Genomic DNA, 10,215 nt, shown 5'->3' with positions numbered 1-10,215 from the left:
TACACACCAGCAGTGTGTGAGGAGACCTGAAAGTGGCACATGGCAGAGTGTGGCGATGGAGACAGCAGCAATGGGAGGCCGTACAGGGACCCATGACAGACTCTGGACCTGGCAGCAGCATGAGGAGGCGGTATATAGGGGCCTATGGCAGATTAGGGGCCTGGCAGCAGCTATAGGAGGCCCGTAATCTGCCAGCACCCTATGTCAAAAAATTCTACACACCAGCAGTGTGAGGAGACCTGAAAGTGGCACATGGCAGAGTGTGGCGATGGAGACAGCAGCAATGGGAGGCCGTACAGGGACCCATGACAGACTCTGGACCTGGCAGCAGCATGAGGAGGCGGTATATAGGGGCCTATGGCAGATTAGGGGCCTGGCAGCAGCTATAGGAGGCCCGTAATCTGCCAGCACCCTATGTCAAAAAATTCTACACACCAGCAGTGTGAGGAGACCTGAAAGTGGCACATGGCAGAGTGTGGCGATGGAGACAGCAGCAATGGGAGGCCGTACAGGGACCCATGACACACTCTGGACTTGGCAGCAGCATGAGGAGGCGGTATATAGGGGCCTATGGCAGATTAGGGGCCTGGCAGAAGCTATGGGAGGCCCGTAATCTGCCAGCACCCTATGTCAAAAAATTCTACACACCAGCAGTGTGAGGAGACCTGAAAGTGGCACATGGCAGAGTGTGGCGATGGAGACAGCAGCAATGGGAGGCCGTACAGGGACCCATGACACACTCTGTACTTGGCAGCAGCATGAGGAGGCGGTATAGGGGCCCATGGCAGATTAGAGGCCTGGCAGCAGCTATAGGAGGCCCGTAATCTGCCAGCACCCTATGTCAAAAAATTCTACACACCAGCAGTGTGTGAGGAGACCTGAAAGTGGCACATGGCAGAGTGTGGCGATGGAGACAGCAGCAATGGGAGGCCGTACAGGGACCCATGAGAGACTCTGGACCTGGCAGCAGCATGAGGAGGCGGTATAGGGGCCCATGGCAGATTAGGGGCCTGGCAGCAGCAATGGGAGGCCCGTAATCTGCCAGCACCCTATGTCAAAAAATTCTACACACCAGCAGTGTGTGAGGAGACCTGAAAGTGGCACATGGCAGAGTGTGGCGATGGAGACAGCAGCAATGGGAGGCCGTACAGGGACCCATGAGAGACTCTGGACCTGGCAGCAGCATGAGGAGGCGGTATATAGGGGCCTATGGCAGATTAGGGGCCTGGCAGCAGCTATAGGAGGCCCGTAATCTGCCAGCACCCTATGTCAAAAAATTCTACACAGCAGCAGTGTGAGGAGACCTGAAAGTGGCACATGGCAGAGTGTGGCGATGGAGACAGCAGCAATGGGAGGCCGTACAGGGAACCATGAGAGACTCTGGACCTGGCAGCAGCATGAGGAGGCGGTATATAGGGGCCTATGGCAGATTAGGGGCCTGGCAGCAGCTATGGGAGGCCCGTAATCTGCCAGCACCCTATGTCAAAAAATTCTACACACCAGCAGTGTGAGGAGACCTGAAAGTGGCACATGGCAGAGTGTGGCGATGGAGACAGCAGCAATGGGAGGCCGTACAGGGACCCATGACAGACTCTGGACCTGGCAGCAGCATGAGGAGGCGGTATATAGGGGCCTATGGCAGATTAGGGGCCTGGCAGCAGCTATAGGAGGCCCGTAATCTGCCAGCACCCTATGTCAAAAAATTCTACACACCAGCAGTGTGTGAGGAGACCTGAAAGTGGCACATGGCAGAGTGTGGCGATGGAGACAGCAGCAATGGGAGGCCGTACAGGGACCCATGAGAGACTCTGGACCTGGCAGCAGCATGAGGTGACGGTATATAGGGGCCTATGGCAGATTAGGGGCCTGGCAGCAGCTATGGGAGGCCCGTAATCTGCCAGCACCCTATGTCAAAAAATTCTACACACCAGCAGTGTGTGAGGAGACCTGAAAGTGGCACATGGCAGAGTGTGGCGATGGAGACAGCAGCAATGGGAGGCCGTACAGGGACCCATGACAGACTCTGGACCTGGCAGCAGCATGAGGAGGCGGTATATAGGGGCCTATGGCAGATTAGGGGCCTGGCAGCAGCTATGGGAGGCCCGTAATCTGCCAGCACCCTATGTCAAAAAATTCTACACACCAGCAGTGTGAGGAGACCTGAAAGTGGCACATGGCAGAGTGTGGCGATGGAGACAGCAGCAATGGGAGGCCGTACAGGGACCCATGAGAGACTCTGGACCTGGCAGCAGCATGAGGAGGCGGTATATAGGGGCCTATGGCAGATTAGGGGCCTGGCAGCAGCTATAGGAGGCCCGTAATCTGCCAGCACCCTATGTCAAAAAATTCTACACACCAGCAGTGTGAGGAGACCTGAAAGTGGCACATGGCAGAGTGTGGCGATGGAGACAGCAGCAATGGGAGGCCGTACAGGGAACCATGAGAGACTCTGGACCTGGCAGCAGCATGAGGAGGCGGTATATAGGGGCCTATGGCAGATTAGGGGCCTGGCAGCAGCTATAGGAGGCCCATAATCTGCCAGCACCCTATGTCAAAAAATTCTACACACCAGCAGTGTGTGAGGAGACCTGAAAGTGGCACATGGCAGAGTGTGGCGATGGAGACAGCAGCAATGGGAGGCCGTACAGGGACCCATGACAGACTCTGGACCTGGCAGCAGCATGAGGAGGCGGTATATAGGGGCCTATGGCAGATTAGGGGCCTGGCAGCAGCTATAGGAGGCCCGTAATCTGCCAGCACCCTATGTCAAAAAATTCTACACACCAGCAGTGTGAGGAGACCTGAAAGTGGCACATGGCAGAGTGTGGCGATGGAGACAGCAGCAATGGGAGGCCGTACAGGGACCCATGACAGACTCTGGACCTGGCAGCAGCATGAGGAGGCGGTATATAGGGGCCTATGGCAGATTAGGGGCCTGGCAGCAGCTATAGGAGGCCCGTAATCTGCCAGCACCCTATGTCAAAAAATTCTACACACCAGCAGTGTGAGGAGACCTGAAAGTGGCACATGGCAGAGTGTGGCGATGGAGACAGCAGCAATGGGAGGCCGTACAGGGACCCATGACACACTCTGGACTTGGCAGCAGCATGAGGAGGCGGTATATAGGGGCCTATGGCAGATTAGGGGCCTGGCAGAAGCTATGGGAGGCCCGTAATCTGCCAGCACCCTATGTCAAAAAATTCTACACACCAGCAGTGTGAGGAGACCTGAAAGTGGCACATGGCAGAGTGTGGCGATGGAGACAGCAGCAATGGGAGGCCGTACAGGGACCCATGACACACTCTGTACTTGGCAGCAGCATGAGGAGGCGGTATAGGGGCCCATGGCAGATTAGAGGCCTGGCAGCAGCTATAGGAGGCCCGTAATCTGCCAGCACCCTATGTCAAAAAATTCTACACACCAGCAGTGTGTGAGGAGACCTGAAAGTGGCACATGGCAGAGTGTGGCGATGGAGACAGCAGCAATGGGAGGCCGTACAGGGACCCATGAGAGACTCTGGACCTGGCAGCAGCATGAGGAGGCGGTATAGGGGCCCATGGCAGATTAGGGGCCTGGCAGCAGCAATGGGAGGCCCGTAATCTGCCAGCACCCTATGTCAAAAAATTCTACACACCAGCAGTGTGTGAGGAGACCTGAAAGTGGCACATGGCAGAGTGTGGCGATGGAGACAGCAGCAATGGGAGGCCGTACAGGGACCCATGAGAGACTCTGGACCTGGCAGCAGCATGAGGAGGCGGTATATAGGGGCCTATGGCAGATTAGGGGCCTGGCAGCAGCTATAGGAGGCCCGTAATCTGCCAGCACCCTATGTCAAAAAATTCTACACAGCAGCAGTGTGAGGAGACCTGAAAGTGGCACATGGCAGAGTGTGGCGATGGAGACAGCAGCAATGGGAGGCCGTACAGGGAACCATGAGAGACTCTGGACCTGGCAGCAGCATGAGGAGGCGGTATATAGGGGCCTATGGCAGATTAGGGGCCTGGCAGCAGCTATGGGAGGCCCGTAATCTGCCAGCACCCTATGTCAAAAAATTCTACACACCAGCAGTGTGAGGAGACCTGAAAGTGGCACATGGCAGAGTGTGGCGATGGAGACAGCAGCAATGGGAGGCCGTACAGGGACCCATGACAGACTCTGGACCTGGCAGCAGCATGAGGAGGCGGTATATAGGGGCCTATGGCAGATTAGGGGCCTGGCAGCAGCTATAGGAGGCCCGTAATCTGCCAGCACCCTATGTCAAAAAATTCTACACACCAGCAGTGTGAGGAGACCTGAAAGTGGCACATGGCAGAGTGTGGCGATGGAGACAGCAGCAATGGGAGGCCGTACAGGGACCCATGACACACTCTGGACTTGGCAGCAGCATGAGGAGGCGGTATATAGGGGCCTATGGCAGATTAGGGGCCTGGCAGAAGCTATGGGAGGCCCGTAATCTGCCAGCACCCTATGTCAAAAAATTCTACACACCAGCAGTGTGAGGAGACCTGAAAGTGGCACATGGCAGAGTGTGGCGATGGAGACAGCAGCAATGGGAGGCCGTACAGGGACCCATGACACACTCTGGACTTGGCAGCAGCATGAGGAGGCGGTATAGGGGCCCATGGCAGATTAGGGGCCTGGCAGCAGCAATGGGAGGCCCGTAATCTGCCAGCACCCTATGTCAAAAAATTCTACACACCAGCAGTGTGAGGAGACCTGAAAGTGGCACATGGCAGAGTGTGGCGATGGAGACAGCAGCAATGGGAGGCCGTACAGGGACCCATGACAGACTCTGGACCTGGCAGCAGCATGAGGAGGCGGTATATAGGGGCCTATGGCAGATTAGGGGCCTGGCAGCAGCTATAGGAGGCCCGTAATCTGCCAGCACCCTATGTCAAAAAATTCTACACACCAGCAGTGTGAGGAGACCTGAAAGTGGCACATGGCAGAGTGTGGCGATGGAGACAGCAGCAATGGGAGGCCGTACAGGGACCCATGAGAGACTCTGGACCTGGCAGCAGCATGAGGAGGCGGTATATAGGGGCCTATGGCAGATTAGGGGCCTGGCAGCAGCTATAGGAGGCCCGTAATCTGCCAGCACCCTATGTCAAAAAATTCTACACACCAGCAGTGTGTGAGGAGACCTGAAAGTGGCACATGGCAGAGTGTGGCGATGGAGACAGCAGCAATGGGAGGCCGTACAGGGACCCATGACAGACTCTGGACCTGGCAGCAGCATGAGGAGGCGGTATATAGGGGCCTATGGCAGATTAGGGGCCTGGCAGCAGCTATGGGAGGCCCGTAATCTGCCAGCACCCTATGTCAAAAAATTCTACACACCAGCAGTGTGTGAGGAGACCTGAAAGTGGCACATGGCAGAGTGTGGCGATGGAGACAGCAGCAATGGGAGGCCGTACAGGGACCCATGAGAGACTCTGGACCTGGCAGCAGCATGAGGAGGCGGTATATAGGGGCCTATGGCAGATTAGGGGCCTGGCAGCAGCTATGGGAGGCCCGTAATCTGCCAGCACCCTATGTCAAAAAATTCTACACAGCAGCAGTGTGAGGAGACCTGAAAGTGGCACATGGCAGAGTGTGGCGATGGAGACAGCAGCAATGGGAGGCCGTACAGGGACCCATGAGAGACTCTGGACCTGGCAGCTGCATGAGGAGGCGGTATATAGGGGCCTATGGCAGATTAGGGGCCTGGCAGCAGCTATAGGAGGCCCATAATCTGCCAGCACCCTATGTCAAAAAATTCTACACACCAGCAGTGTGTGAGGAGACCTGAAAGTGGCACATGGCAGAGTGTGGCGATGGAGACAGCAGCAATGGGAGGCCGTACAGGGACCCATGACAGACTCTGGACCTGGCAGCAGCATGAGGAGGCGGTATATAGGGGCCTATGGCAGATTAGGGGCCTGGCAGCAGCTATAGGAGGCCCATAATCTGCCAGCACCCTAAGTCAAAAAATTCTACACACCAGCAGTGTGAGGAGACCTGAAAGTGGCACATGGCAGAGTGTGGCGATGGAGACAGCAGCAATGGGAGGCCGTACAGGGACCTATGACAGACTCTGGACCTGGCAGCAGCATGAGGAGGCGGTATATAGGGGCCTATGGCAGATTAGGGGCCTGGCAGCAGCTATGGGAGGCCCGTAATCTGCCAGCACCCTATGTCAAAAAATTCTACACACCAGCAGTGTGAGGAGACCTGAAAGTGGCACATGGCAGAGTGTGGCGATGGAGACAGCAGCAATGGGAGGCCGTACAGGGACCCATGAGAGACTCTGGACCTGGCAGCAGCATGAGGAGGCGGTATATAGGGGCCTATGGCAGATTAGGGGCCTGGCAGCAGCTATAGGAGGCCCATAATCTGCCAGCACCCTATGTCAAAAAATTCAACACACCAGCAGTGTGAGGAGACCTGAAAGTGGCACATGGCATGAGACACTGTGGACCTGGCAGCAGCATGAGGAGGCGGTATATAGGGGCCCATGGCAGATTAGGGGCCTGGCAGCAGCTATGGGAGACCCGTAATCTGCCAGCACCCTATGTCAAAAAATTCAACACACCAGCAGTGTGTGAGGAGACCTGAAAGTGGCACATGGCAGAGTGTGGCGATGGAGACAGCAGCAATGGGAGGCCATACAGGGACCCATGAGAGACTCTGGACCTGGCAGCAGCATGAGGAGGCGGTATATAGGGGCCTATGGCAGATTAGGGGCCTGGCAGCAGCTATGGGAGGCCCGTAATCTGCCAGCACCCTATGTCAAAAAATTCTACACACCAGCAGTGTGTGAGGAGACCTGAAAGTGGCACATGGCAGAGTGTGGCGATGGAGACAGCAGCAATGGGAGGCCGTACAGGGAACCATGAGAGACTCTGGACCTGGCAGCAGCATGAGGAGGCGGTATATAGGGGCCTATGGCAGATTAGGGGCCTGGCAGCAGCTATAGGAGGCCCATAATCTGCCAGCACCCTATGTCAAAAAATTCTACACACCAGCAGTGTGTGAGGAGACCTGAAAGTGGCACATGGCAGAGTGTGGCGATGGAGACAGCAGCAATGGGAGGCCGTACAGGGACCCATGACAGACTCTGGACCTGGCAGCAGCATGAGGAGGCGGTATATAGGGGCCTATGGCAGATTAGGGGCCTGGCAGCAGCTATGGGAGGCCCGTAATCTGCCAGCACCCTATGTCAAAAAATTCTACACACCAGCAGTGTGAGGAGACCTGAAAGTGGCACATGGCAGAGTGTGGCGATGGAGACAGCAGCAATGGGAGGCCGTACAGGGACCCATGACAGACTCTGGACCTGGCAGCAGCATGAGGAGGCGGTATATAGGGGCCTATGGCAGATTAGGGGCCTGGCAGCAGCTATAGGAGGCCCATAATCTGCCAGCACCCTATGTCAAAAAATTCTACACACCAGCAGTGTGAGGAGACCTGAAAGTGGCACATGGCAGAGTGTGGCGATGGAGACAGCAGCAATGGGAGGCCGTACAGGGACTCATGAGAGACTCTGGACCTGGCAGCAGCATGAGGAGGCGGTATATAGGGGCCTATGGCAGATTAGGGGCCTGGCAGCAGCTATAGGAGGCCCGTAATCTGCCAGCACCCTATGTCAAAAAATTCTACACACCAGCAGTGTGTGAGGAGACCTGAAAGTGGCACATGGCAGAGTGTGGCGATGGAGACAGCAGCAATGGGAGGCCGTACAGGGACCCATGAGAGACTCTGGACCTGGCAGCAGCATGAGGAGGCGGTATATAGGGGCCTATGGCAGATTAGGGGCCTGGCAGCAGCTATGGGAGGCCCGTAATCTGCCAGCACCCTATGTCAAAAAATTCTACACACCAGCAGTGTGTGAGGAGACCTGAAAGTGGCACATGGCAGAGTGTGGCGATGGAGACAGCAGCAATGGGAGGCCGTACAGGGACCCATGAGAGACTCTGGACCTGGCAGCAGCATGAGGAGGCGGTATATAGGGGCCTATGGCAGATTAGGGGCCTGGCAGCAGCTATGGGAGGCCCGTAATCTGCCAGCACCCTATGTCAAAAAATTCTACACACCAGCAGTGTGAGGAGACCTGAAAGTGGCACATGGCAGAGTGTGGCGATGGAGACAGCAGCAATGGGAGGCCGTACAGGGACCCATGAGAGACTCTGGACCTGGCAGCAGCATGAGGAGGCGGTATAAAGGGGCCTATGGCAGATTAGGGGCCTGGCAGCAGCTATAGGAGGCCCGTAATCTGCCAGCACCCTATGTCAAAAAATTCTACACACCAGCAGTGTGTGAGGAGACCTGAAAGTGGCACATGGCAGAGTGTGGCGATGGAGACAGCAGCAATGGGAGGCCGTACAGGGACCCATGAGAGACTCTGGACCTGGCAGCAGCATGAGGTGACGGTATATAGGGGCCTATGGCAGATTAGGGGCCTGGCAGCAGCTATGGGAGGCCCGTAATCTGCCAGCACCCTATGTCAAAAAATTCTACACACCAGCAGTGTGTGAGGAGACCTGAAAGTGGCACATGGCAGAGTGTGGCGATGGAGACAGCAGCAATGGGAGGCCGTACAGGGACCCATGACAGACTCTGGACCTGGCAGCAGCATGAGGAGGCGGTATATAGGGGCCTATGGCAGATTAGGGGCCTGGCAGCAGCTATGGGAGGCCCGTAATCTGCCAGCACCCTATGTCAAAAAATTCTACACACCAGCAGTGTGAGGAGACCTAAAAGTGGCACATGGCAGAGTGTGGCGATGGAGACAGCAGCAATGGGAGGCCGTACAGGGACCCATGAGAGACTCTGGACCTGGCAGCAGCATGAGGAGGCGGTATATAGGGGCCTATGGCAGATTAGGGGCCTGGCAGCAGCTATAGGAGGCCCGTAATCTGCCAGCACCCTATGTCAAAAAATTCTACACACCAGCAGTGTGAGGAGACCTGAAAGTGGCACATGGCAGAGTGTGGCGATGGAGACAGCAGCAATGGGAGGCCGTACAGGGAACCATGAGAGACTCTGGACCTGGCAGCAGCATGAGGAGGCGGTATATAGGGGCCTATGGCAGATTAGGGGCCTGGCAGCAGCTATAGGAGGCCCATAATCTGCCAGCACCCTATGTCAAAAAATTCTACACACCAGCAGTGTGTGAGGAGACCTGAAAGTGGCACATGGCAGAGTGTGGCGATGGAGACAGCAGCAATGGGAGGCCGTACAGGGACCCATGACAGACTCTGGACCTGGCAGCAGCATGAGGAGGCGGTATATAGGGGCCTATGGCAGATTAGGGGCCTGGCAGCAGCTATAGGAGGCCCGTAATCTGCCAGCACCCTATGTCAAAAAATTCTACACACCAGCAGTGTGAGGAGACCTGAAAGTGGCACATGGCAGAGTGTGGCGATGGAGACAGCAGCAATGGGAGGCCGTACAGGGACCCATGACAGACTCTGGACCTGGCAGCAGCATGAGGAGGCGGTATATAGGGGCCTATGGCAGATTAGGGGCCTGGCAGCAGCTATAGGAGGCCCGTAATCTGCCAGCACCCTATGTCAAAAAATTCTACACACCAGCAGTGTGAGGAGACCTGAAAGTGGCACATGGCAGAGTGTGGCGATGGAGACAGCAGCAATGGGAGGCCGTACAGGGACCCATGACACACTCTGGACTTGGCAGCAGCATGAGGAGGCGGTATATAGGGGCCTATGGCAGATTAGGGGCCTGGCAGAAGCTATGGGAGGCCCGTAATCTGCCAGCACCCTATGTCAAAAAATTCTACACACCAGCAGTGTGAGGAGACCTGAAAGTGGCACATGGCAGAGTGTGGCGATGGAGACAGCAGCAATGGGAGGCCGTACAGGGACCCTTGACACACTCTGTACTTGGCAGCAGCATGAGGAGGCGGTATAGGGGCCCATGGCAGATTAGAGGCCTGGCAGCAGCTATAGGAGGCCCGTAATCTGCCAGCACCCTATGTCAAAAAATTCTACACACCAGCAGTGTGTGAGGAGACCTGAAAGTGGCACATGGCAGAGTGTGGCGATGGAGACAGCAGCAATGGGAGGCCGTACAGGGACCCATGAGAGACTCTGGACCTGGCAGCAGCATGAGGAGGCGGTATAGGGGCCCATGGCAGATTAGGGGCCTGGCAGCAGCAATGGGAGGCCCGTAATCTGCCAGCACCCTATGTCAAAAAATTCTACACACCAGCAG

This window comes from Staurois parvus, unplaced genomic scaffold (assembly GCF_062004578.1).
Source record: "Staurois parvus isolate SC_StPar_1 unplaced genomic scaffold, SC_StPar_1.0 ptg001162l, whole genome shotgun sequence".
Classification (NCBI taxonomy): domain Eukaryota; kingdom Metazoa; phylum Chordata; class Amphibia; order Anura; family Ranidae; genus Staurois; species Staurois parvus.
Note: the sequence above shows the minus strand (reverse complement) of the source record.